The sequence below is a fragment of the Sabethes cyaneus genome, chromosome 3, assembly GCF_943734655.1.
Source record: "Sabethes cyaneus chromosome 3, idSabCyanKW18_F2, whole genome shotgun sequence".
Lineage (NCBI taxonomy): Eukaryota > Metazoa > Arthropoda > Insecta > Diptera > Culicidae > Sabethes > Sabethes cyaneus.
This window is the reverse complement of record NC_071355.1, coordinates 43,839,187-43,866,584: the sequence shown is the minus strand read 5'-3', so window position 1 is coordinate 43,866,584 and position 27,398 is coordinate 43,839,187. Positions and strand designations below refer to the sequence as shown.

The 27,398-nt window shown below is 41.1% G+C and overlaps 1 long non-coding RNA gene across 2 annotated transcripts in view; it reads right to left on the bottom strand.

Annotated features, from left to right (window-relative positions):
* The window catches only part of LOC128742577 (uncharacterized), a 198,446-nt gene that overhangs the window by 64,221 nt on the left and 106,827 nt on the right, over positions 1 to 27,398 (bottom strand). For both annotated transcript variants that reach the window (XR_008412264.1, XR_008412265.1), the window contains exon 4: positions 7,299 to 7,413. This is a non-coding gene — a long non-coding RNA (uncharacterized LOC128742577). The remainder of the gene's footprint in view (positions 1 to 7,298; positions 7,414 to 27,398) is intronic.

Here is a 27,398-nt window from a genome sequence, read left to right as displayed (position 1 = left end):
AAAAGTTTTCGAGAGCAAGAATATTTTCTATGGTGAATTAGGATCCCCCCCCACTTTAAGAGGGGGGGCTCCTATACAAACGAAATACAAATTTCCTCATAACTCGAGAACTAATCAAGCAAATGGAACCAAATTTGGCACGTGGGTGTTTTTGGAGACAAAATTGTTTTCTATGAATTGGGACCCCTCCCCACTTTAGGATGGGGGCTCCTATACAAATGAAATACAAATTTCTTCATAACTCGAGAACTAATCAAGCAAATGGAACAAAATTTGTCATGTGAAAGTTTTCGAAGGCAAGAATATTTTCTATGGTGAATTAGAACCCCTCCCCACTTTAAGAGGGCGGGCTCTTTGTTTTGTCTGAAGTTTTGCCTGATTCTCTTTTAGATTCACAAAAACACGTTTATTTGCTATTACGTAAAAATGCGTCTTTAGAGAAGTTTTTTAATAAAATACAGCGCATCTTTTTAGATTATTAGGGATAGATTCTTCTGATGTTTTGACAACATTTGGACACTATTTGAGCTCATTTCATGGGTGGCAAAGAAGTTTCTATCATATAGTTAGCTTTTATTACGATTTTTTGGGATAATAGGCCGAAATTGACCACTTCCCGAAGTCTGCATAAAATGGACCCTTACCAATCGATTCCTTGCACTTTTTTGCATAGGAATAGGTATCTTGTAAGATTCCAAACTAGCGGCTTCTAATTATTGGGATTACGAGCTCGTTTTTGCTCATTGTGCGTTGGACAAAATAAATTGAAAATTTAAGTGCAGAAATTTCATCGTGCATTGTTAACACTGCGTGAGTATTTTTTATCAGAAAAATAGCATTGAAATAAACAGCTCGTTCGCAAAAATTCAGCACGAGTAGTTCGAAAATAAGAATCTATCACATCGTGCCATCGATAAAAACTTGCGAGTTCTGAATTCTACAATTTCTCGTGTCATAAAATGGATATAGACTGAAAATATATCGGATTGTGCAAAGGTAGCTGGTGTTCACACCCACGTTCTTTCGGTTGGTACCCGAAGGTTTTACTCATCAAACTACTGCCGACCGTTATATTAGGTAATCTAATACCTAATTTTGTTTTATTCTTTATTCCCGTAAATGCATCACACAGTTTTCAAGCGACGATATTATTTTTGTGTAACTGCTTTTTGGTTCTACTGCCGAAAAGATAGACTGTTATCTACTCGGTCAGAACCAGGGTCTTGAAATGTACTGATTGGTGACTAAAATTTAAAGACATTTGCCATTTTTTCTTGCTAACAGTCTTGCGACATGTTACTAGTACACAAGGATTGAAATACAATGCAAGAACAACGAAAACATTTTCTGTTCTACGTGTCGGTATGGGGGTGAAAATGTCACCAGGCTTGCAGACACTTTTTTGTACTCTCTTTTGCTATTGCGCACGTAAGCCAAACATACAGATTTCCCCAAACAACACAGTTTTAAATAAAAACGTTCCCAATACACCTTATTCTCTATCACTTGTCCTTACCACATCCCTGGCACGAATGCCATTCTCATACATTTTGACAGCAGCTGTAAGAATTATGCAATCATACGGTTGTATACTCGACTAAATTTGTTGCATGTGGGATGTACATAGTGAAAGACGTTCGTTTTTTTTGCTATCGGCAACGGAAGACAGGAAAAATTCTGACTTTTGATACTCTTATTTTTTACGATAAACGAAAGAGGGGAAACAACGCGCTTCATTCGTCATACTGCACAGCATCAAATATGTACAAGCGGTGTCCCGTATACATTTTCTTATTCTTATTCTTATTCTTATTAATACCATCACAGCCTCAATTAAGGATTCCTGGAAATAATTTTAATTATTTCTAATCTCAGAAATATTTCAAATTATTTGCTTGTCTGTATTAACATTTGCATAATATCAGAAATATATTGCAAATGTTTAATCGGCCAGGCCAACTGTGAAGCATTGCCGCGAAGACGATTTTTCGAAATGAATCTTGTGTGAATAAGTTATTCATACATAGATGCATTTCAATATCAACAGGGGAAGAAGAAACGGGGACGTCTCGCGGCTAATGTATGTCATTTCTACACGACATTTTGTGTGAATGATCAGCTCACGTACGAAAATGTTTGCTTATTATCATGTACGTATTCGGACTGGTCTCGACACTTACACAGTCAATACAGAAACAGTACAGAGCGATGGTATTGGTTAAGAGTCTGACATGGTATTGCATGCTGGTAAATGTATGGAAAAAGTGTTCCTGACTCAGTATGATAGAAACAAAGCAGTGCATTTGCGACAGTCGCACGGCAAGTCTCGCGATTAAAACCACCACCGGGCGTGATTCTTCATCCTTATTTTTTTCTTTTCGTACGTATAGGATTACACGTATAGGATCACAAGCGCGTAGTTGAGGCCGTCAACCGGAAACCAAACTACGACGTTCGAGATGTGGTAAAAAAAAAGAATCTGGGCAAAAGTTTCGTTCAGAAGTTCAAAACTCGTGCTGGATTACATACGTTCAAGGTTCAAAAGGCCCCAAACCGTGACGAGCGAAGAGCCGTTATGTTTCAACCTCCACCAGCCTAGAACAGACTTTTTGTATCATTGGCTATAAAAAATAAACTAATTTTAATACATAACTTTTAAACTTAATACCCGATCAATATTAAAGAGGTCGAAAATAAATAGGGCTGTGAGCTTTTTCAATTGAAACCAAGATCGATCAAGCGATTCCAGACGGTCAATGTGATTCCGGTATAATCCGTAACATCGGTGTCTCGTGTAGCTGCACGTATAAAATAGACTCCATAGTGGACTTAAGCCTCTTATACAGCAACTCCGAACCAACACCGATAGAAACTAAGGCCGTGTATCGACAGAGAGAGAGGCACTCGTGCGGATGCTGAGTGTAACAACTCGAAATAACTTAACAGCCTTAAGTGTCTGTTCCCCCGTCAGGGGCGGCTATTGGTCGCTTGACGATTCCTTAACCAACTCCGCAGTTTTACTTCAGATAAGGAGCGGCTCATGACAGCGTCTGACCCGGAGCAGGTTGCTGAATTAAGGAATGTGCTGTTTCGGCACTAAACCTAAGATAGCCAAACCAAAACATGCATTACTACGAAACATCAAAAAAATACAACTCATGATATTCGGTATGCACAAAGGCGATAAAATTAAGCCATGGAATGGATGTTTGGTATCTGAAACTGTATCGCTGACTTTCGCCGGCGACGACAGGATGCTGCTAGAGCCTTCCAAGAGTTCCAATTTTACCACAGCGGTGGAGCGACCAATGAGCAAGGAAAGGGCTTTTTGTGATGGGCAGAATGTGGGATCGTGTGATGGACTGGGAGGCGATCAACGAGAGTATGTCTTCAACTACGTCATTATAAACGTGCACTGTCCAAACGACGGTAGACTCGATGATGAGAATGAAGCGTTCTCCGCGCAAATGGAGGCAACGTACGATAGTTGTTCGCCACGGGACATCAAGATCGTCATCGGGAATATGAACACGATGCATCAACTTTACGGCTTCCTGAGTGGTGATCAGTAGCACTTTCTTTCCCCGCAAAGATATCCAAAAAGCCATCTAGAGATCACCAGACTAACGAACATTGAACCACATCGACCACTTTCTCATCGATAGCCGGTTTTTCTCGAACATCACCAGCGTTCTCTACGGAGTTCTATTGACAAGGTGAACCAATCTTATAAAGAATACAGACCGTATATGTGTAGGAAGAAAGAGGGAAACTTAGTCACAAACGAGCGCGAGGTGGTAGTACAAAGACTTATTTGTATCTGATTGTGATTCTTTACATATCTCCGATTGCATTACTGCCCTAGATCTAAGTAAAAGGATTTATTGTGAGCCACTAGGTTAAACAAAACTTGTCGACGACATAACATAATGAAAAGTACTGTATGTATTGCGTCTTTTATTGATTTTGAAGTGCATAATATAACATTTTAAGTTCTTGCACGATTGGCAACACTGGTTATGAAAATATTTGCTGTGGCAAGAGTGATCTCATTTTTTCTCCTATTTTGTGATAAACGATCTCAAACCTCTCTATTTCCGTTGACTTCACAACAATGTAGTAACGTAAAAACAACTCATAAGTATTTTTTAGCAGTAAAGTACCACATGGCACCTTACGATACGAGGAATATTCCGTTCATTCCGGGTGTAACACCTAATGCAAATGGTACTAACGTGTCTAGGTCTGTCGACTAATTGGCTCCACGTATCGTGTGCCCGGTGTGGTACCTCGAACTCGAACCGCTCGAACATGTATATTAAATACACCTAGGAGGTGTACCACAAACCGTACCCCCAACGGCAACCTCCTTAAAGTAGGTTAATCGGACTGAAGCGAACTGATCGACACGCAAACTATGTACCTACATACCCAACGAGGCCATGGATAGATCAATGTGAAAATCCAATAACGATTATACGGACGCGAATGATTCCCTGATTCCGAACAATTATTTCACATCCTTCTCCTCCTCCTCCTCCTGACAATTCCGGTCGGTCGATCGATACGTTCCACAACCTGTTGTACTTTCCCTTAAAATTTGCCTTACACTCACCTATGATTATGCCATTATGTTGTGGCATAAATTATTGTCAATTCAAGCAACGCAGTTGGGCCAAATTTTATCACCTGTTGTACGGTAATGCGGGAAAAGAAAGCATGTAGGTATGTTCTTCAGTCACGAATAAAGATTTTACTTGGCTTTAGGGAAACCCAAAACACGCACCTTACAAATAACTCCTCCCAATGAGAGGGAAAATAATTGACTTTGGAACAGCTCCGCTAGGATGGAGTTTTTTTCTTTCCTACCAGTTGTCGATTCGTTCGAAAACACGGTGTTTACATCAATTTTGCTGTAATTAATACGCACACGAGAGAACCTGCCTGCCTGTCTACCTGCCTACCTGCGCTAGATCAGCTTGATTCACTCTTGTTTGCTGCTCGCAATTGACGACGAGGTGAAGATGATGATAATAGTAATGATGGGCTACAATCAGACAGGAAAGCGCACCCGTTGTTGTTGTTGTTGTTGTTGTTGGAAACTCTGTCTAGCTGAGCTAGTTTTGCTCACTAACGAAGTACGAGAAAGTTTGCTGTGGGAACGCTTGATTAGTGAGTACAGACAGCCTACATTGTATGTATTTAGAATGCTGCCACTACACACATATGAGTTTAGCAGCGTTCAGGTGGAAATTAGCATCCAATTCAGCTGTCAACATTTAACTCTTTAACAAGTAAGGTCGTCTGTAGACGGCCTTGCTTTAAGAGCCTCAAGGCCACGTGCGAATTTGGAGGGATGCTTATAGACATACAGTTGCAATCGCACCACTCTGCAAACCGGTTGATCAATTCTTGTAGTTTTAAGCAACGGTCGTTGTTACAAACAATCATGTAGATTTTGGCATTATCCACGTGATTGATCCACGACAATAATATCATACCCAGTGGTACGTTTATAAACAAAAAAACAATAGCGGTCCTAAAATGCTACCCTGAGGTACTCCAAAGCTGTTTTGAAACCAACATACTAGAGATGCATTAAATTTAACAACCATTCTAGAGTCTCGTAAATAGTTTCAAACTCTTTCTTGGAGAAGACCGTCTCTCGATCAGCCGTTTGTCTTCGAGCCAAATGTCATTTTGCCAAGCAATCGGAGCGATGACGTTAGAGAATGTTTCGGATTCTCTGCTGTCTCCGGCCAACAGTTTTAATTAAAAGTCCCAATTAACTTCCAACGTACACAATTAGAAAAGATTTAGCTCAATCCAAACATATGTCCTACTTAAACTCTAAAATTAAACCGTGAAGAGCCCACATAAAACAACAATTTCTAGCTTCTTCGTAAAACCTCACATGTATCAGTTTCGCCGAAGCTTTGGCAGCCACACGAGCTACTAATATTTGCGCTGCTGCCGTGCCGATTAAGCTGCAATATTATTATTTTTTTCCTTTCTTCACCTTCTACCGCACTAAAACTTCTCGAAGCTCTCTAATAGGTAGAACTGCCGGTGCCGGTTGCTGATTAGTCCGACCCCGTTTACCCAAGGCGGGCAGGTGGAATGCTATTGTTTTTGTTTATCCACGTTATCTCTCTCCGGTAAATTGCGGTAATGCCAATATTGAAGCTAGTAGCTTGGCAGTGGCACAGCGCAGCACAGCGGTGGGTTCCCTAATTGGCTCGGTCGGTTGGCCAGCCGGCCGCACGGTGGTCGGAGAAGATCAACGAAAATTGGTAAAGCAAATAATAACCGCTGCCATCGCTTCTCGATAGTGAAATACAATCGCAAAACGGCGGCGGTGGTCGTGGCGGCATCGGGTACAGTTATGTCCTCGCCTTCGCCATGCACCGCAAATCGCAAGAAAATCTGCTTCTTCTAACAACAACCGGTGATGTGTGACCAAAATTGAAATTATAGGAAGCTTCGGCGGACGGGACCTATATCTGATTCTAATCGCCCGGTTGGCAAGTACCAACCAATGCCGCAACGAACAACCGCGAACGGCTTGCGGCGCGGCGGAGGTTTTCCAGTGCGAGAGCGCAACAAATTCAATGGCAGGAAGTGACGGTCATATTTAGAATTCCGTTCTTCGAGCTAAAGCCAAAGTGTCTGTGAGTTGAGTCACGGTTCGTGAGGAGCTAATCCGGTGGAAAACCGAGGTTCTTCGCTTGGATTCCATGTTCCTGTTAAATCCACCGAAACGTTCAATTTAAGGGGCCAGTATTCACCAAATTTTAAAGCTACTAAATACCATCCTAATGTCGAATTTCGATTCCATCAGCGAAAAATTATGACATATGCAATACTAGTAGATCGGTGAATATATGTTTCCTAGCAATACAAAAGCACAGTTACACAATGTAAAACTTAAGCCGCAAAATCCACATAGGCTGGATGTGCGAGGGGGGCAGAACAGTACGCATCGTGAGGAGTAGAAACTAGCACAGCGCGATTGGCCTGGCCTGTCGACCAGGTCGGTCGACTAGTGGCTAGTACGAACAGTTCCGCAGGCAGAGTTCGGCCTAACGGTGTTCTGCGGTTCAGCAAATGCACACCACCCCCCCGATCCATATTGGTTAGCAAGCATAGCAAGGTTGAACATTCATTTCATTCCTTAGCTCTTACTGTGCTGTGGTGGAATGTGCAAAATAAGACGGGATATTTTTTTATGGTTCTACTCAATGAAGAGGTTTTTTTTGCACCAGAACAAAGCCGTAGAATAAATAGTTCGAACTTACCTTCCTTTCGCACGCCTCTGCGCCACGGCACGATGGATTGTCAGCGGGTCGGCCGGTTGGTCGGAGTACCGAATAGTAGCAGCGGCGTTAATCCATTTAGGAGCAACCGAACAAACTGCAATAAAATGAGACGGAGAACGATATAAATGAGACATGGAGTTCCAAATGGGACGACGGTATTATTTCTTTATTATGTTGGATTAAGCAACTTGATGGGTTGCGATCAGCGAGGGAGCGAGGGTACGTCACCTTCTGGTAGGTGTTATGGATTGTGCCGTAAAATAATATGTCAGATCGACTTTTCAACCTGGTGGGTCCGTAATATTGAGCCGGTTTTTCAGTTGCGTATTTATTAGATCACGTAACAGAGGAACTAGATGGCTCAGGGAATTTGAAGGATCATGGCATAGTTAATCGAAAGTTATTTTTATATCGTCTAATTTTGGATTTTTGAAACAAAAATATCTTAAATAATACGAGCCGTTCATGTTATGGCACTTTATCAGTATTAACTTGAAAATAATTCAGTAAATAGACAACACAATTTTACTGTGAACAACTTATACAACAAAAAAGCACAAAAATATGTTCGAAAACGCGAAATTGATCTCCCAAATTCCACCTTTTGATTCAGTGCTCGGACCTGTCGAAAGACTTGTTACAAACTATTTTATTTTCGTTTGAGAAAATACAAATTGCTGAATTAAACCAAAAGTTTTAACAAACATCATTATCTATTGATGCAGCCGAATTTATAAATACTGCTATAAATTTTTAGATTATGACTCAATTGTTTCTTCTTGTCTTGTAAAATATTAATTTTGAATATGAAATGCAATAAAATTGTTATTGGACAAAACAAAAAAACATGAAAACAAATTACATACCAAAGTTGACTCGGAAAGGAAATCTTTATTTTGTGTAAATATTGCCATTTTTGGTCAACTTACTCTTTTGTTTTCACGCTTTTAGTTTTATCCAATAATGTTTTCTTGAACTAATTTCAATTTAATGATCTCATTTTATCTTAAAATAAAATACCATTTGCGTGATTTTTGTAAACTCACAAACTGTTGGAGGGAGGGTACATGCAAATATTGATTTTTTGTATGGACATTATCACTGCAACCAGTATTTTGATCTATTGTAATATCATCCGGGTGTGTTTTTCTGTATTCCGCACTTCGTCCTTTTTGCAGTATCGCTATTGATTGAGCAAACTGCTTATTATCCGTGCTTGATAGTCGGTATTTCACACCCATTTGTTCTCCAAGTGTTTTGCTGCTTTTCAACTAAAGCCAGGAAGTGCTTGGTTTTGACAAGAGACTTCATTACTCATCAGGAGCAAGTAAGATTTGATCTGGCAAGAGGCTTCATTGTTGGTAAATGAAATTGGTATGAAGACAAGATGTGGGCTTTGTTTAAAGCGTCATTACTCGCTTTAGCGACACTGCCTCGGGATACTGTGGTATTTTATAGAACGTTCGTTTTAAGGGTCACCTCCTTGGTAAGCTTGTAGGGTGGATAAACTGGTAACAGCTAAGCATGGGATTTTGAAATTCATTCATCCTACTGGTTGGCGGTGCATGAGCACATTGAAAAGTGTTAACTGCAATGGGCGGGAGTATGAGGCGTTTATTTTGTTTTATTTAGGCAGATTTCAGATGGTGACTTCCGGTGAATTGATTTTTTTTAAATATTTTATAACGCTGGTTTTCACAATCGACAGAGGGGGCGGTAGAAGTAAGTAATGAAACAAAGGTGTTCACTCTTTGTCCACACAGAGTGGGACAAAACGTGAAGGAGGCATTCACTACCGAAAATCACACAGGGAACTCGTTCGAATCGAAAATATCAAAATCAGAACGAACGGCTGGCATTAAATTGAACGGACGGAAAAAGAATTGGCAGACACAAAAATATTAGAAAAATTATATTCAAGGTTCGCAAGCAGATCAATTTGTGCCAAAAATTGCATATTGGGATCTTCTATAGTACGTAAACAGCCACCAACCGAAGTCTACAATGTTGGTATTAAAAGCTGAAGTCCCAAAAGAAAACTGCGCTTAACGTAGCACAAAAAAACTAAGTTAATAATTAAAATTTTGTATAATCTGTGTATAATATCTCTCTCTCTCTCTCCATCTCTCACTTTCTATCTCACTTTCCATATCTGTCCATCTCACTTTCCATATCTATTAATCTTCCTTTCCATCTCTGTCTATCCCTCTTTCCATCTCTATGCACTATGGCACTGCATAGTGGGAAATTTTTCGCAAAAAAATGCTTTATGTCAGTATCTCAAAATGCCGTTGGGCTACATTCAATCTTTTGATGTCAGAAGCAGGGCCCGGCATCGTCAAAACAAATAAATGAAACTGACTTTCGCTTACCTTCGCTTCATCATGAAGCGACTTGTTTCATTTGTTGAACAGAACGTTTCAATCAAGCTTCAATTGAAGTTGGTGACTGTTTCAAGGGACGACGACTGAAAGTCAGGCACGATTAGTCGATATTAAACGGGTTAATTATAATATGCGTTGCATTATAAGAAATGTGACTCAAATTCAATTTATTTGCATTCAAAATTGTAGGCCTGCTTCTGAATATTTGATAGAAAAGTACAAATGAAAAGTTAAAACCGATAGTCATGATGAAGTGACACTGACGCTGACTGAAGCCAGTGTGAAAGTGAAGCGGTGCTGCTTCAGTTAAAACCGAAGCTTCACTGCTTCATTGTTGTGTGACGCTATTCAATTGAAGCTGACGTTGTCGGGCCCTGGTTAGAAGAAAGATATTTGTATGGAAATTCCAATGATGTAGGCGTTGCTCACGGCATGCTTCTATTTCCAGTAGTTTTGCCAAATGAAGAGGATTTTACCCTACTTTCTTAGGAGTGCAGAGATGTATTGATCAATAGCTCTGGAACGCTGCACAGTGGGCAAAATCCGGAACTTTTTGTTGCCGCTGTATTTTAGGAGTAAAAAGTGACATAAGGAAATTATGTAAAAAATCACGAAAAATCGATTGATGACGGTCTCAACGCACGGAAATGGCGAGAAGTAGCCCATTTTGCCCCATTCACCCCTATTTTCTAATAGTTTTGAAAGAATTGTGTACAAACTCTTTCTAATGTGAAATTCTTTGGTAAGAAAAGAAGAAGAATCGTAGGAACAAGGTATACGAACAATTTTTATTCAATACAACATAATCTAGAAGTCTGTTTTGCTGCATTTTACTCAAGGTTTTTATACTACAGGAAAAATGCCAATTCGATACTTTTACCAGAGATTTCCAAGAAGTCATGCCTGTTGTGCAGAGTTAAAATGTCGATTTTCTGAATGACAATCAGTGGCGACTCGTCCGCATGTTCAACCTGTTCATAGGACAGGCAACAAAATTCAACCCGACAAAATTTTTTTTCATCACTAGTTCATGATTTCGTTTGAACCGATGCACATGCAATACGAATAATTCGGTAAATTATTAGTTTAGTTTACGAAGCTGCTGAGCAAACCGTTCAACAAGACGTTTGAACGTTGCTTTGATCTCAATGCACAAGCATATACCAACACATTATCCCTGGTGTTGATTCTGGGTACGAAGGAGATAAAAAGAGAATGTGAAACAGCTTTTACTCGAAGGCGCGGGCGCATTATTGTCTCATTACTCGTTCATCTTCAGCATTGAACAACTTACTACCCCATATTCCTATGGCCTGCGCTTTGATTTTATTTTATCCAGTTACGAAGCTAATGAGCAAAACGTTCAATACGACGCTTGAACGTTGCTTTAGAGATTAGCACCAGGACAATGTATTGGTACGAAGGGGATGGCATGCATTATTCGCAAAATTTTCTCATTAACTCGTTCATCTTTAGCATTGAACAACTTACGCATATTGCTTGTGGTGCGTGTGGTGGTTATTCTTGAATTTGGTTCCATAGGTAAATTGAACGGAAAGTCTTAGGTTCGTAGTTAAAATTCAGAGACGGGTTTGCTGGTAAAGTAAACCGCCGTATTCCGTTGTTATTTAAATAATAGGGGTATTCCCGTAGCGCTTGTTATGTTGCGTATACGGAGTATTGCGTATTTATACTGCCGCTACTCTGCCGCTTCCATAGAAACCGGAACTGCTATGCGAATTGCGGCAGCATATACACGAAATACACCGTTTACGCAACATAGCAAGCGCTACGTGAATACAGCTAACGTTTGTTTTATGAATAAAATATAGAATTTCGATAATATTTATATTTATATTTATATTTATATTGTTCAATAATTCATCTGACGCTGTTGTCTACATGAATAAAACACTACTAACTAACTTAATTAAAGGCTCTTGAGAGCAGCAGTTGTTCTTTGAATTTACTACATGAAACATGGAAATCAAAATAATTGTATACACTGTTAAACAAACAACACATAACACGAATGGGTTCATTCTGGCCATATTCGGTGCGTCTAAAGTCCAGTCGAAGAAACTCTCTATTTCGTAGAAAACTTGGGATGCCACTGATGTTGATTTGAGCCAGGATCGCTGGGCAATCCAATTCGCCGACTAAAACCTTTCTAATGAAGAGAACTCTTTCAATTTTCCGTCGTCTTTCCAAAGTGTCCATATGCATTAAACGACAGCGGTCTTGATACGGAGGCAGATCGTATGTGTTTCTCCATGGGAGATATTTAAGCGCGTATCGAACGAATCTACGCTGGATGGCTTCCAATCTGGACGACCAAACACCTGAATAAGGGCTCCACACTACAGCAGCGTATTCAATTACGGATCGCACAAGGGAGTAGTAAAGAGCGCGCAGGCAATAGGGATCCCGAAATTCCTTGGTGACTCGAAAGATAAATCCCAAGTTTTTATTGGCCTTCGCTATTATGTACGAATAATGCTCACGGAACGAGAGCTTCTCATCCAGGTGTACGCCAAGGTCTTTGATAACTGAGACTCTATCCACTGACTCGCCATCGATAGTGTAGCTCCATTGAATCGGTTGTTTTTTGCGGTTGAAAGAGATGACCGAGCATTTACGCACACTGATGAGGAGCTCGTTCGTTTTACACCAGTCGACGAAGTTGTTGAGAAGCCTTTGAAGCTCGCAACAATCTTCATTAGACTTTACACTGAGGAAGATCTTCAAATCATCCGCATACAAAAGTCTGCATCCTCGAGGTAACACAGCGCATACATCATTGAAGAATATTGAAAACAGCAAAGGGCCAAGATTGCTACCTTGCGGAACACCAGATCGATTAGAAAATTGATTCGAACGTGCGCTGCCCAGTCTCACAGAGACGCCGGTTAACCAGATATGACCTCAGCCAGTCTACAAAGGTCGGTACCGCACCCATCCGTTTTACTTTGGCCAGAAGCAAATCATGGTCCACACGGTCAAAGGCCGCCTTCAGGTCTGTGTAAATAGTATCTATTTGAGTTCCGTTTTCCATGTTCTGGATGCAGAATGATGTGAACTCTGTGAGATTTGTGGTGGTCGACCGTCCTGGAAAAAATCCATGCTGGTCACAGGAGATATGACGCTTTACTTCCTGAAATAGAAGCTTATTTACGAGACTCTCCAGTAGCTTCGATCCTGCGCATAAAGAGGTAATTCCTCGGTAGTTTTCCACAGCTGTGCGATCGCCTTTCTTAAACACAGGAAACAAAAATGATTCCTTCCAGGCATCTGGGAATGATGATTGACTCAGCGACAAGTTGCAAATTGCGGTTAAGGGTGCACATAACGTATCTACACAGTTCTTGAAGATGATTGGTGGTATACCATCTGGTCCCGGTTGCAAAGACGGTTTTAGCTTCTTAATTGCAGCTGCAACGTCTGTTTCGGAAAAGCAAATATCTCGCATGTCAAGTATTCCTTGTGGTACATTTCGGAGAGCATCGTCGATTATTCGCGAAGCAACTGGTTCAGTCTTGAATACGCTAGAGAAATGATTTGCAAATAAGTGGCAGATTCCATCTGCAGAGCTCGCTGTATTTGTCCCATGTGACATTATCGATGGAAGCCCTCGCTCTTTCCGTTTACCATTCACAAATGACCAGAACCGTTTGGGATTCTGCTTCAGGCTTTTTTGAGTACGCTGCACGTATAAGGTGTAAAGCAATTGATTGTAGATTCTGTAGCTGTTACTGGCTGACACGAACACTCGTTTTGTATACGGGTTGCGATGGTGAGAGTAGTGCCGAAGAGCTTTAGCACGATCTCTTTTTAATGCTCGTAGCCTCTTATTGGCCCATGGGGGATTCCGTTTGGGACGAGTTGCAGGCACATGTAAACTGAATAATCCATTCAACGTGACTATCAAATAGTCAACCGCTTCATTGATACTGTTGGCACTATACAAAGGGGCCCAATCAACCATCGCTAAAGAACGCCCTAAGGCAGCAAAATTAGTTCTTCGGAAGTCAAACTGGAATTCCTCCTCAGGCTCGGTAAATGAAGCAGGCATGGAGCATTGCAAGGTGGTTATTATAGCTGGATGGTAAAGATCAAGGTCTACAAGCGGTTCAACAGCTTCGAATACAGCGCATTCACGAACGGAACAGTCGTTGGCAAATAATAGATCGAGTATACGGTCTCGGTTGTTGACGACCGAGTTCATCTGCTTCATATTTAGTAATGACATACCATCGATAAGAACTGAACTGGGACCGTTGAATAAGGATGTCGATGGGTCCGGGAACAAGTAATTGTCAGTACCTTTTCTCCAGACGAGACTTGGTTGGTTGTAATCGCCAAACAAAAGATGGACGTCATGGGTGTCTAGTGAGTCAGCAATAGCTTCAACACATTTAATGTGCCGTTCGAGGTAGCTTGAATCTGTTGCATATTCAGGAGAAACATATACTACACCAACAAACACATTTCTATTGGTGGTAAAAATGTGGACCCATAGATGCTCAATGTCATCACCAACAGGTGAAATTGCAACTCTTTTCGAACCCAGATGGTTTGATACTGCGATAAGCACACCTCCACCTCGCTTTTTCCCGGTACTATCCACATCACGATCCCTGCGGTGTACAGTGTAACGATGCCCAAACAGTTGCGGTGAGAGAAACTCCATATTCAACCAAGTCTCAGTAAGAATGATTACATCATAGTGCACATCCAATACAGCCAGATAAAATTTGTCGACCTTCGTTCGGAGCCCTCTTGTATTTTGATAATAGATGTTAAGACTGTACACCGGAAATGGCATGGCTTCAGACGTACTATCAGTCAAATGTGATTGTTGTGAGCTCGTCGACTGCAGATCGGTAGTGGACATGTTTGGCTGGAAGGACGTTTGACGATTACGATGTGTAGTATCGTCCACCGCTTCGGATGAACATATACATATGTGTTTACCTTCGAAAGTATTAGTTGACTCCGTACATTGTGAAGTGGAAGACGTCAAATGATTTGCTCGTGAGTGTGGACCAACCATGGATACTGAACCGCACTCACTCAAATGTTGCAGCTCGGAGATGTTACCGTTGTCAGTTATGGAGAGATTAGACTGGAAGGACGTTCGACGATTATGATGTGTAGTATCATCCATCGCTTCGGATGGACATATACATGTGCATTTACCTTTAAAGGTATCGGTTGATACCAAACAGTTCAAGATCCCAGCCGGTGGTTGAGTCGCCAAGTTGGTCATTAGTTGCTAAGCAGAGTAATCGATTCTTGATCGCAATTTTCGCAGGCGTTTCTGATAAAGCGGGCAGTCAGTACTCCAAGCGGGGTGGCAAATATTCAGCATGTTATCATCGGTGAGTTTATGTAAAGCATTAAATTTGTAGCAGTTGATACATTTCTCATAATCCGAATTACAATCGTTTGCATCGTGTGGTTTAGAGCATTTCGGGCAGCAAATCTGATTTTTGCAATCTATTGAGTTGTGACCGAATTCCGAGCAATTGAAGCAACGTCCAACGTTAACTGACCCCGTAATCCTACATCGCTCCCACCCAACATTAACACGTTGTAATTTGATAAGGCGGTCAAATGTAGGCGCATCAGCTTCGATTAGAACTGTGTACGGGCCTGATTCTTTACCGTTATTTTGCACACGAATAACCTTTAACTCGGCAGTAGTAGGCAAGTCATTCTGTTTTTTGAATTTCGATACAAATACTTCATCAGAGACTTTGTCTGTGATCCCAATAATTTTCATCCTCGGTTTGAGCGGTTTGCTGATGTCAATATCGTACTTGTTAGAGAGCACTTTTTTTGCGGCGAGAACCATCCTTTCGGCACATTCCTTAGAATTGCATCTTACTGCAACTTCACCGTTATCTTTGCACCAAATTTCTTTGACGGTGAATTCAACGGGGTCCAGCTTAGCACATACGTCACATTTAGTCACTTCAGCTTGTTGAGATTTTTTCGGTTTGAACAAAATAGTCTGTTCGATTTTGGTCACTGCTTTAGTTTTCAGAGCTAGAGATTTATTGCTTTCACTGGTTGAATTTGGTTGGATTCGCTGGTTGCTGGAAAGATTTGCTGGAGATTTTTGCACATTCATGTTGCGCCTTTTACCGGATCGTAGTATAAAAAAAGCTGCGTATTAATTTGTATTTTTCGCTGGTTGAACAGGTAAGCTAAACCACCACGAGTCGCCACTGATGACAATCAAGTTTTACACTTGATTGTACCGAAATCAGAGATTGTATTGATAGGAAAATAAGAAACCTTGAGTAAAATGGAGCAAAACAGACTTCTAGATTATGTAGTATTAAACTAAATTTGTTCGTATACCTTTTTCCTAAGATTCTTCTTATTTTCATACCATAGAATCTCAAATTAGAGAAAGTTTGTACACAATTTTTCCAAAACTATTAAAAAAAAAATGGGGATGAATGGGGCAAAACGGGCTACTTTCCGTCATTTTCGCGCGTTGAGACATCACCAATTGATTTCTCGTGATATTTTACATAAGGAAAGTCACTTTTTACCCCCAAAAACAGCGGCAACAAAAAGTACCGTATTTTCGGTCGATTCTGCCCACTGTGCGCAGGGATAGAACCGATCGTTTTTCGCCAAAAGAAAGCTGTCTTCATGGAAATTCCAGTGGCAGGATATTTGATTGCGTCAGAATTAGTTATTTTACCATAATTTTCTCAGCCAATCATATTTTCTAAGTCAACAGTACGGCAAATAAAAGCATCGATGATGTGCAACGAAAAGGATGGAAACCTGTTGATGGTGGCTGCCAGGTGGAAAGAGCAATTTGAATAGCTATTCCAAATGGTACCGGCAATGGAGAAAGCATCAGATACAAAATATGAATTGAAGAAGATGTTCAAGCTGTGGAACCACCCACGCTAGTTGAAGTTGATCAGGTGATTAAAGAGCTTTAAAAAGGAAAGGCTGCCGGGAAGGACAGAATCTCGGCCGAACTTCTGAAAGTGAAGATTGAGAGGCTGCACATACCAGGTCCATGCCTCGATCGAAGAAATCTGGATGGAAGCAGAAATGCCTTCAGACTGGCTTGATGGTCTCATTTCCCCGATATACAAGAAAGGACACCGACTCAATTGCAGTAACTATCGGGTCATAACACTTCTAAATTCCGCCTATGAGGTACTCTCCCGTATTCTGTTCTACAGATTGTGACCGTTATCAGAATCGTTTGTCGGCGATTACCAGTGTGGTTTTCGAAAAGGAAGATCGACTATGGATCAAATGTTCACCTTGCATCAAATCCTTGACGAATTTCGCGAATACAACTTGCGGACTCACCATCTGTTTGTGGATTTTAAGGCAGCGTACGATTCAGTGAAAAGAAGTGAGTTATGGCAGATAATGCTCGAACACGGCTTTCCGACCAAGTTAATAAAGATGTGTCGTACAACGCTAAAAGCAAAAAAGTTAAACCTAGATCCTACATTCCGTTATCGAAACTTGACCTTCTGTTTTTGTACGACAGACTTCGCAGTAAGCTGTTAGAGTGCAGGACAATTGCAGGGCCAGTTGCTACGATCCTATGGACTCTAACAGCCTCTCCCAGTCGAGATTCGAACATACAACGACGGGCTTATTAGACCAGTGTCACACCTCGAAGACAACTGGGAGGACAACGCTAGACAAATCTAAATCAAGCGTCAGAATAGCTGACGAAATATCACCACCCTCTACGGTCATGAGTCATGGACGTTGAGTGAAGCAGATCGGCGAATACTTGGTGTATGGTGGTGTATAAGGTCTATGTTCGGCCAAAACTACAAGAAACAAACAGGTGCTATGAACAACCACCAAAATATTCGAAAGCATATTAATAACTTGCTTTTGGTGAAAACAGACTAATTTATCACAGCGGAACCCAGAGATATTCGCTTTTACATCTCTTCTTATCGAGAAAATTGGGGTAAATGTCCTGCTTTTGCCAAAAAAGTGCTAAAATAGATGCGTGCCATGAACAAACAGCACACCATTGGAATCCACACAAAAATATCTTTCCTATTACATCAAAATATTGAGCCTTGCTCAGAGGCATTTTGAGAAATAGAGATAAAGGGCTTTTTTCGTAAAAATCCCCACTGTGCACTGGCATGAGGAGTTAAATAAAGCATCTTGTTTTTCAGACAAATCATAACTTTTTTCACCTTTTGGTTTTAGGATCGAGATTGCCGATGCAAAGTAGTAATTACAACTGGATTCGAACCTCCGAATCTCAGCTTGGTTCGATCTGTGAATCCCAACATTTAGATAAAAGATTGCGGTACATAACTTCCTTTACCCCCTCATTTTCCGCTCTTTCCCTTTCACGCCTGATCTCACTATGTTAGATCCTCTGTGTTTCATTACTTTCTTTTGCCTCCGTTAATTGTAAAAACTACCGTTATAAAAACTAAATTATATGCCTGACCTCATTTCAAGGTCAAGACAAAAAAACTCGAGGTTGGTCTAAATAGCATTGATTTATTCTCCGGCTTCTACACACCCTCCCTTTGTGCAAAGAATGGTGAAAACAGGAATAATCGTGAAAACACCCAAACGCACGCTCGAATAGTTTTTATTATTTATTAGCAAAGAAAAACACTTGGACTTATAAATACTGGTTGCAGTAATCATCATCCATACAGAAAAAACTCTTGTTAATTGAACACGTCGCGACGTCGTCACTAAACCACTATGCAGCGAAACGACTTGTATGTATGATCAAATATGTATGATCAAACTAAACTTTAGAGTATTTTGAATACATCAAACGCAAAACTATCGAAATTTACAGGTTTTGCTCGACTCTATCAGTTTCTCCCAGCCGAAATTCGAACATACGACGATTGGCTTTTTAAACCAGTGTCATACCTCGAGGTCAACCGGGAGGATTAATGACATTTATACATAAAAATATATAAATACATAAAAATAACAGATAAAATAACTGATTTTATATGCATGGATGATGAGACTTACGTCAAGGCGAACTTCCGGCAGCTTCCGGGGCTACTGTTCTTCATCGCGTAGCACAAGTTTAATGTTCCAGAGGAAATAAGAAAATAGAAAATTTCAAAGTTTGCCAAGAAATACATGATTTGGCAAGCGATCTGCTCATGTAGCAAACGGAGTGTGCCGTTCGTGACTCCCGGGACTGTAAACGGGCAGATCTACCTCAAGGAGTGTCTACAGAAGCGTCTGTTTCCTCTGTTAAAGCAACACGAGGGCTCTACGATCTTCTGGCCGGATCTAGCTTCGTTCCACCAGGATGTCCTGGATTGGTACGAAGCCACTTTCGGGTCACTTTTGTACCCAAGGATATGGTTCTTCGCGTCAATTAATACGGTTCTCTGTCGAAAGAGAATCGACCACACTACAATGAGCTGGATTCAAGCAATGCTCTCGAGCAGAGAAATTATAGCACCATTGGGAGATACGTCGGTCACGATTTCGGTGATCAAAGGATGTCCACAGGGAGGAGTTCTCTTCCCCTGCTCTGGTCACTGGTGGCCAACGCACTCTTTCACAAGCTATTACAGCTTGGTTATGAGACCATTGCTTACGCCCACGACGTTTTACTTATTGTCAGACGAAAGTTTGACGCAGTACTGTCAAGTCGCTTGCAAGGAGCTCTAAACACCACCATGTTATGGTGCTCACAAGAGGGGCTTAATTTTAACCCCACCAAAACAGTCTTTATGCCATTCATTAGACGAAGGAAACATACCATTACTCCCCTATACTGAATGGTGTCAGACTGGGCTTCAGTAATGAAGTCAAACACCTCGGAATAATTCTCGATAAAAAAACCCACCTAGATTATGCTGTTAAGAAAGCAACTTCGGCTATCTGGGCATGCAGCTCACTGTTTAGCAAAACCTGGGGGTTGAAACCTCAACTAGCCTTTTGGCTCAACTAGTCGTATGGTGGCCAAAGGTGAATGAGGTGACAGCCAAGCGAAACTAAACAAAGTTCAGCGCCTGGCCTGTCTTACAGTTACCAGTGCCATGCGTACAACACCTACTGCAGCCATGGAGGCAATGCTATGCTTACTGCCTTTGCATCTTTATGTGAAGAAGGAAGCAGACCTCGGCGCACTACGGTTGCAAAGAAGTAAAACTATACTCGAAGGTGACCAAATCGGTCATCTTCGCATACTTCGGGAGTTCAATCTGACATTCTTAGTAACTTCAGTCTATGACTGCATGGAAGCCAGGCCCAATATGGACATTCCATATGAGGTGATTGAAACAGATTGCTCAATGTGGAATAATGGAAGGCCCGGTCTTCCATCTGGAACTATCTGCTATTTTACAGATGCTTAAAAAATAGGGACCTGTACAGGCTCCGGAGTCTACGGACCCGACACCAGGGAAACTATCTCATTAGGAAAGTGGCCCACCGTTTTTCAAGCAGAAGTATATGCAATATACATCTGTGCAACAATATGCTTGAAACGAAAGTACAGACATGCGAAAATCGGTATTTTCACGGACAGCCAAGCAGCACTACTGGCACTCAAGTCCACCAAATGCGTGTCCAAATTAGTTTAGGAGTGCAGCACAGCATTGAGGGTGCCAAAACAAAGTTTTATTACTTTGGGTGCCAGGTCACTGTGGAATCGAGGGCAATGAATTTGCTGACAACCTAGCAAGACATGGATCAGTTTATTGGTCCTGAACCGTTTCTGGGCACCTCAACATCCGCCGTGAAAGGCGAACAGATGACTTGGGAAAAACTAGAAATAGTATTCCGTTGGAATCAAACACAAGCTAAACAGTTTATCTACCCAAACCCTGCAGTAGCTAAAAAACTACTCCATTTAACTCGTAGTGAACTACGTAAATCACGGGACTCCTAAGAGGACACAGTCCCGTTTTTTATCATTTAAAGAATATCGGCAAGGTATCATTTGACACCTGCAACTTTTGTAACTCTGAACCTGAAAGTTCAGCGCATCTGCTCTGTAATTGCGGAAGTTTCCTTCTTACTCCATATCAGGTACGGAGTCTAAATCCCAAAACGATCATTGGCTTTATAAACCATGTAATGCCGAATTGAGGCACAGGATTACAACTATCCCGCTTAACTCTATCAGTAGCCATGAGCGGTCCGTAAACTGTGTACAGCAATCGGGGCCTGCCACAAAAGACGATCGTTAAGACTGTCGCAGTGGCCCTTTAACCCAATGCCCTTCTGGCATACAAAAAAATTGTGGCTAATGATTTGATCTTTTGTATTTTGTTGATATATAATGATTCCAAATGCCAAACAATGAAATCGATTCACATATCATGTTGGTCGTTTCCAAAGTTTTTCACCGCCTCGAACCGTCCTTCGGTGAAACCGATTTTAAAGATCGAAGTTTTTTTCCTTTCATTATTCAAATACGTACCTGATTGTTTGGTACCATTTGTAGCCATTTGTATAGTGAGAAAAATAACGCTATCCGGCGAGAGCTGTTAAGTAAAGTAAATTCACCGGTTAAAAGCCCAGAAGGTGAATCCACATCGTCGTTTACTATTCACGACAAACACACTTCACATTTGCATTAATGGATAAACTGTCTGCCTGTCGAATTCAAAGTGCATTATTGTTCACCAAGGTGTTATACTTTCTGAATTTTTCCAGTCCATTATGCGAAATTGTACTTTTTCAATTGGAGTGACGGTATTAAGAAGGACTTTGGCTTTATTCATCTATTTATCAATGCAAGAAAAACAGCAAAATATATAACACGAACAATCGCAACAAAAATGTAATACTTTTAAAATTTAATTTTAACCTCCAGTTGCAGCGCAATATTCGACACACCCTAACAAGTCCCCATTTGTTTGCTGAACTGGTTCGCCGTTTATCGTTGCTGTTTGGAATTCGAAATGGAGAGTTCCAGAGCACCTTGCATAAGACCTTTGTCCAAAGACGACGGCGCAGCGCGGCGATGCCCGATGGCACGATGTTCAGCTCCGGCAGAAATACCTAACTAGTTGAAACGATTTTGCATTCAAAGCGAGATTTTGGAGAAAAAAATTTAAAAATAATGCGCTTTACGGCACGTTTACTTGTTTGTTGTGGCCCGCAGATGATCCAGGGAGAAAACGGATTCCTCGCACCGCCGGCCGGTGAAGATCGTGGTGACGTAAAGGAATTTCGGTGCGAAAAACGGGCATTCTTACCGCGCTCTCGTGGCGTGGGTATGCATAGCAATGGTGTTGCATGTTGTTGAATTTTTTCTGCAAACTTAATTAGGAGGCACTGTTTTTTTTTCTCGGGCAGCAAACTGTAACCGCTAGTTCAACGGCAGTCTCACTTTCGGTGGCTTTTCGACGTTCAGATGGCTGTCAAATATAATAGATGCTGCTGATTGCCGCAATGTTTGTCAGTTGTTGAAATTTACTACATTTTTGTTTGGTTCGGATGCCTGATTAAACAAGCTTCTCATGCTGAAACTATTGAAAAAGCTGGAAAGTTATGGCAATTGGCGCATTATGATGGATTGCTGCAACACATTTTCGGTTAACAAACCATTTCATTTTTTTTTAAACAGAAACATTACCATTTTTTGTGGAAAACTCGTTATACAACATCCACATATGCATGCATGCTTTAGCTTTAGGACATGTTCGACCGTACACATTCGACGGCACTTCCCCTTGTCCACCATACGTCAAAGCGCCCCCTCTAATTGAGGCGTTGTTCTCAGCTGTGCAGCATATCCATCCGACATAGTTATGAAAATTAGCCGCAAGTTAAGCAAATGAACTTCATAATCACTGAAAAAAAGCGCAACTGTGCGAAAATTATGTAAAACATCGCCAGTAATTACGGCCGGCGATCTAGTTGAGTGGTCCAGAAGTAAGTCATTCATAAAAAAAAACAACTGCACGGTGCCGTGCAAAAGTACAACCAGTGCCACGGTGTAATAACTCATATCATCGCTCGCGGTGGCAAACACTCACACAAACACAAACACCCGGCGGGGCCATGTCGGGCCCAGGGTACAATTCATGCGCGGGCCGAACAAGTGTAAACGGACGATTTTCCGGATTGTTTTCTGCGGTTGCTTTCCAATTATTATTAAACCAAGCAAAACATCAGCTGTGGCAGCATAATGGCGGCGACGGGCGTGCGCGAGTTCAGCTTGACAGCGATCAGCCAGCAGCCAAGAGCCAATTCAAATTATGCTCCGAAATCCGCGGTGATCGAATGAACCGTTGTTGGGCCAGTCAGTGCGCAGCGCATCAAGGTCTGAGTGACTGCTGACTTTTCCCGGTGCCATGCCATCAGCCGGGTTTTGTTTCTCCACAACTCGCGCGCTTCCGCTTCTTGCATTTGCATTCCGACGATGCGAATTTGTTATTCATCTTCGGTGTAACTTTTATTTTTTCTTCTTTGCTTTCTGTTGTTGTGGATTATATCAGATTATTAATTGAGCGGCGATTCAGCGAATGCGTTCGGCTAAACTGTTGCACAACTGTTTTAATTAGGCGAGTGTATGCGCGCGGGATGTGCTGTGATAAATATTGATGAAAAGAGGATTGTCCAATCGATTAACTCGAGCACTGCTGCGTTGTGTGCGCGCTTGCAAGCACGTTTTTGTGGGTCACGGATGTAAGTTGCGGCCGCGGAGAGCGGATGCCATACATTTTTCTTCTCGACGCGGGTTTTCCTGCATTTGCACAAAGTTTTGCATACGAATTATCCGGAGATTTTGTGTGATACTGCTACACTAGTCTGTTGAATCGATAAGGTGAGTCCTTTGTTACACTCGGTTTACTCACGGAAAGAAATCTGTTTCTGTTTCCATGAATAAAAAATCATGAAAACAAAAAGCTTGAAATTTCATGAAATCATTACCATGACCCATGATTTCATGACTGTACCGACCAATATCATGAACTATAACAAGCATTTTTGTGAATATTCTTCATAATTGCTTCAAGCGTTACACGAACTGTCAAATCGCGTCTTTGAAATCACAGCAACCAATGTTAGTGATTTAGTAGCATGTGATGATTCTATTAAATGAAGAAGTACAGTTTTTGTGATGGTTTCCGTCACTGATAAGCAAAAAAGTAGATAGATTAGCAATTTTCAGTTTCGTTGACGTGAGTTGTGTGTTAAAAGTGTTATTATAATGAAAAATAGCGAAATAGAAAAATCCGCTACCGTGAAAGTGGGGGAAGACGATAAAAGTCGAAAAGTTATGATATCCTATATTCTGGATATGGACATCAAACCATCGATCCGTTTTAATGACGGCAGTTCCGTTGAGGCAATGATGGCCGTTTTACTCGACCCAACAAGTATTGTGCCGAAAGAAGAACCTGCGTCATACATCACCGACGCAGCCGAGAAGGCAGAAACCGATACGCCTTCATTGGCGTAGCAATAGCTTATGGCGAAATAACCACATCTGTGCAGTAGATAGTATTCCGACTCCTACCGAGCCTACGAGGATTGATCCGACTCCGAGCACCTTTCAAGTAATTGCCAATCCATCCGTCGATCGATCCAGGCAACTCTGGTAACATTCCGCATTAATTTGAACCATACTCTAACTGTAAATATTATCACCTGTCCTCTTATCTAGAACCGCTTTTGAAATGGTTCTGGCTACCGTATCCAAACTGTTTCCTGGTATAGGGCCCTATTTTATAAGTCACATCGAGTGTCACTTTGCTCGACTGGTCTACTTATGGTATTAGGAGGGGGAAGTCCTGTATGGCCGTACAGCCTTCATACACGGACACTAGCGAAACAAAGAATGATAAAATTATTTGGAAAGATTAGAACAATAGTACCATTAAAGCACCAAATATTTTTACTACTCTTTTATGTTGAGAAATGGCTAGTGTTCGGGCATAGAGGCTGTCCGGTCATACAGGACTTCCCTCTAAGTAACATGCGACACGATTTTGTCGCGTAACTCGACTGAGTCGACCGCTAAAAAGTTAGTGACCGTGAGCAAATGACGACAGAGTTTGTTCTATTTTGGCGGTGCATTCAACTGCTATGCCGGCCGTTCTTGCCACACTCGACACTCTACAGTCGAGTCGAGCTGCCCGGCGGGACTTACAAAATAGGGCCAATAATATCAACTATATCAATCATGATTTTTCGTCAAGCAATGATAAAATCAATGAGTCGTTAAAAACGTTCACCATGCAAAAACAAGTTATTTTCCATACATATTTTTGAAGCGTAGGATATGTTCAATATAATGGCGATGGTTGATCCGCATACTGTTTGAATATTATCATGCCATTATAACTATGTTAGGTTCCATTATTTTAATTTTATTCGTAACGTCCAATCATTACAATACCATACTAGCTATAATTTAACGAAATGGTTGAATTATTTTCTTGACAGTACTACTAGTTTTATTAATTGAAAAAACTAAAATAATAAAATTCAGCTGACATTTTATTAAATTACCTGGGCATGCAATTGCTGAAGCTGTTGGACTCATTGTTTCCGTTGCTGTTGAGCTGCGATTGACGATATTTGGGCTGGGCTGGGTCATGCAATTCTCGACCAGGGATGGAAAAAAATCGCTTCTACCGATCAGATTCAAATTCATTGACATCACTGCTCGTAAACGACAAAAACTTTGTCGCGATCTGTACTGACTATTGATAAACCTCATGTTAATTTATGCTCATTGCATGATTGCGTTGCGAAATACCTATAACAGATTCCGATGATTGGTTGTGTGCAGCGTAAAAGCAAAGCAAAGCCTGGTGCTACATTTCGTTATCGAAACTTGACATTCTGTTTTTATACGACAGACTTCGCAGCCACAGGACAATTGCTGGGCCAGTTGCTACGATCCTATTTATTCCAACAGCCTCCCCCAGCCGAGATTCGAACCTACGACGACTGGCTTATTAGGCCAGCATAATACCTCGAGGCCAACTTTGTGCAGCGTATGATTCGCAATAAAAACAACTTGAGTAACCTTTTTTCCCGCAGCTAGGTAAGATGAGTTTGTTTAGAGAACAAAATTTTATGATCAATGCTAAAGATTTACTGTTTATCCTGTACTATAAGGATCGTGATCTGTGCGTGTAGCGATAACTCACAGCTTTGATCAAAATCGCTTATTTCCCATCCCTGATCTTGAGCTATGTTTCGTAGCAATTTCCTGTTTTCAAAGTAATAAAAGATAAAATGGCCAGTTTTTTGTATATTGTATAATTAGCCGGATGTGTGTTATCTGCAGGACCACCGGAATGTCGACGCAGCCGTTCAACGCGTGATTAATTTTATCGTTGCATTCACCTCGTTTAAAGTTGTAAATGGTTTTTCGTAAATCATCTGCGGCAACCACAGAACCATCCCAAGAGTTGAATGTCTCCAGTGACTCGTTCAAAGAGGGATAAATTCCACCTACACACTCGGACATGCCTTCGTTTACTGAATAGTAGGTATTGAACATTTGTTCGTATCCACCTTCCACGTATATTGATGGTGTCCATCGGTATACCTTAGTTTGATTTTCTAAAAGAGAAATAAAAGCAGTTATTAAATCTTACATTAACTATCAAAATGTTTTACATTACTACCAACCCTCCTGAACACTGGATAACATTGGTCACGTGCTGATGCACTTGGATGGGACAAATTGCCTACAATCAGCATCTGAAAAGTGGAATTTGCAGTGATGTATTGGAACTGGTAGCAAATATCACTTACTTACCTAAGTAAAAAGTTTAGCTAGCTTCTGTAGCATTTTCTCGCCCGGAACTGTGAGCACTTCTACTGCCAGCGTCACCTAATCCTACTCCGCGCGTACCAAGCACCCCTGGTCATGCTATTGCTGCTCCTGCTAGTGGTGATGTTGTTACCACTGGAGTTCCACTGCTGCTACTGCAACTCGCACCACCAACAGTTTGTCAAATCTCGCGGTTTCGTTATAAATTTTCGTGGAAGATGACTGTATCAATTACTTTAAAACGTACGTAAATCACTTTTCCCTCAATTAAAACAAACAATTTGATCTTTATCTGTCGGGAGAAATGTCAATTCAAAATCTAACACCATGTAAACAAACTACCAATTGCTGTCAAAAGAGCTCCCATATAATGGTTTACAGATCATGATTTCATGATTTTAGTCGAAAAATCAGGAATCTAATTCATGGTTCTAAGTTGAAAGATTCATGGTTTCAGTATTTCGCCTACAAAATAGTAACGCTTAGGCTGCGTTACGATAAAGAAAAGTATGAAATCATGAACATTATTCATGGTGTATATTCATAACATGAAAATACACTAAATTCTCGAAATCATGAGTCATTTTTCGCATTATGGAGATTAAATTTGTACCCGTGCTCGGTTATTGACGTAACACAACACTAAAAGTGTTACATTTGAATGAAATCAGATATTTAGCTAATCCAATTTTTCACAATCGTTAAATGATCTTAGTGTACCATAAAGCAGCGTCTCGGGATCGCTGATTTCTCAGCTCTTTTCTCAGTTTTTGGCTGACTGAATTCCTGACTGAAGCATTGGGATTCCGCATAAACGCTTTCACGACACGTTTGTGATCCCGATCACTAATAGAACATCCATTCTGACCGCATTTCTCCTTCCGTTCGATGCTCAGCGTTTCGTAGTAACGTTCAATCATACGA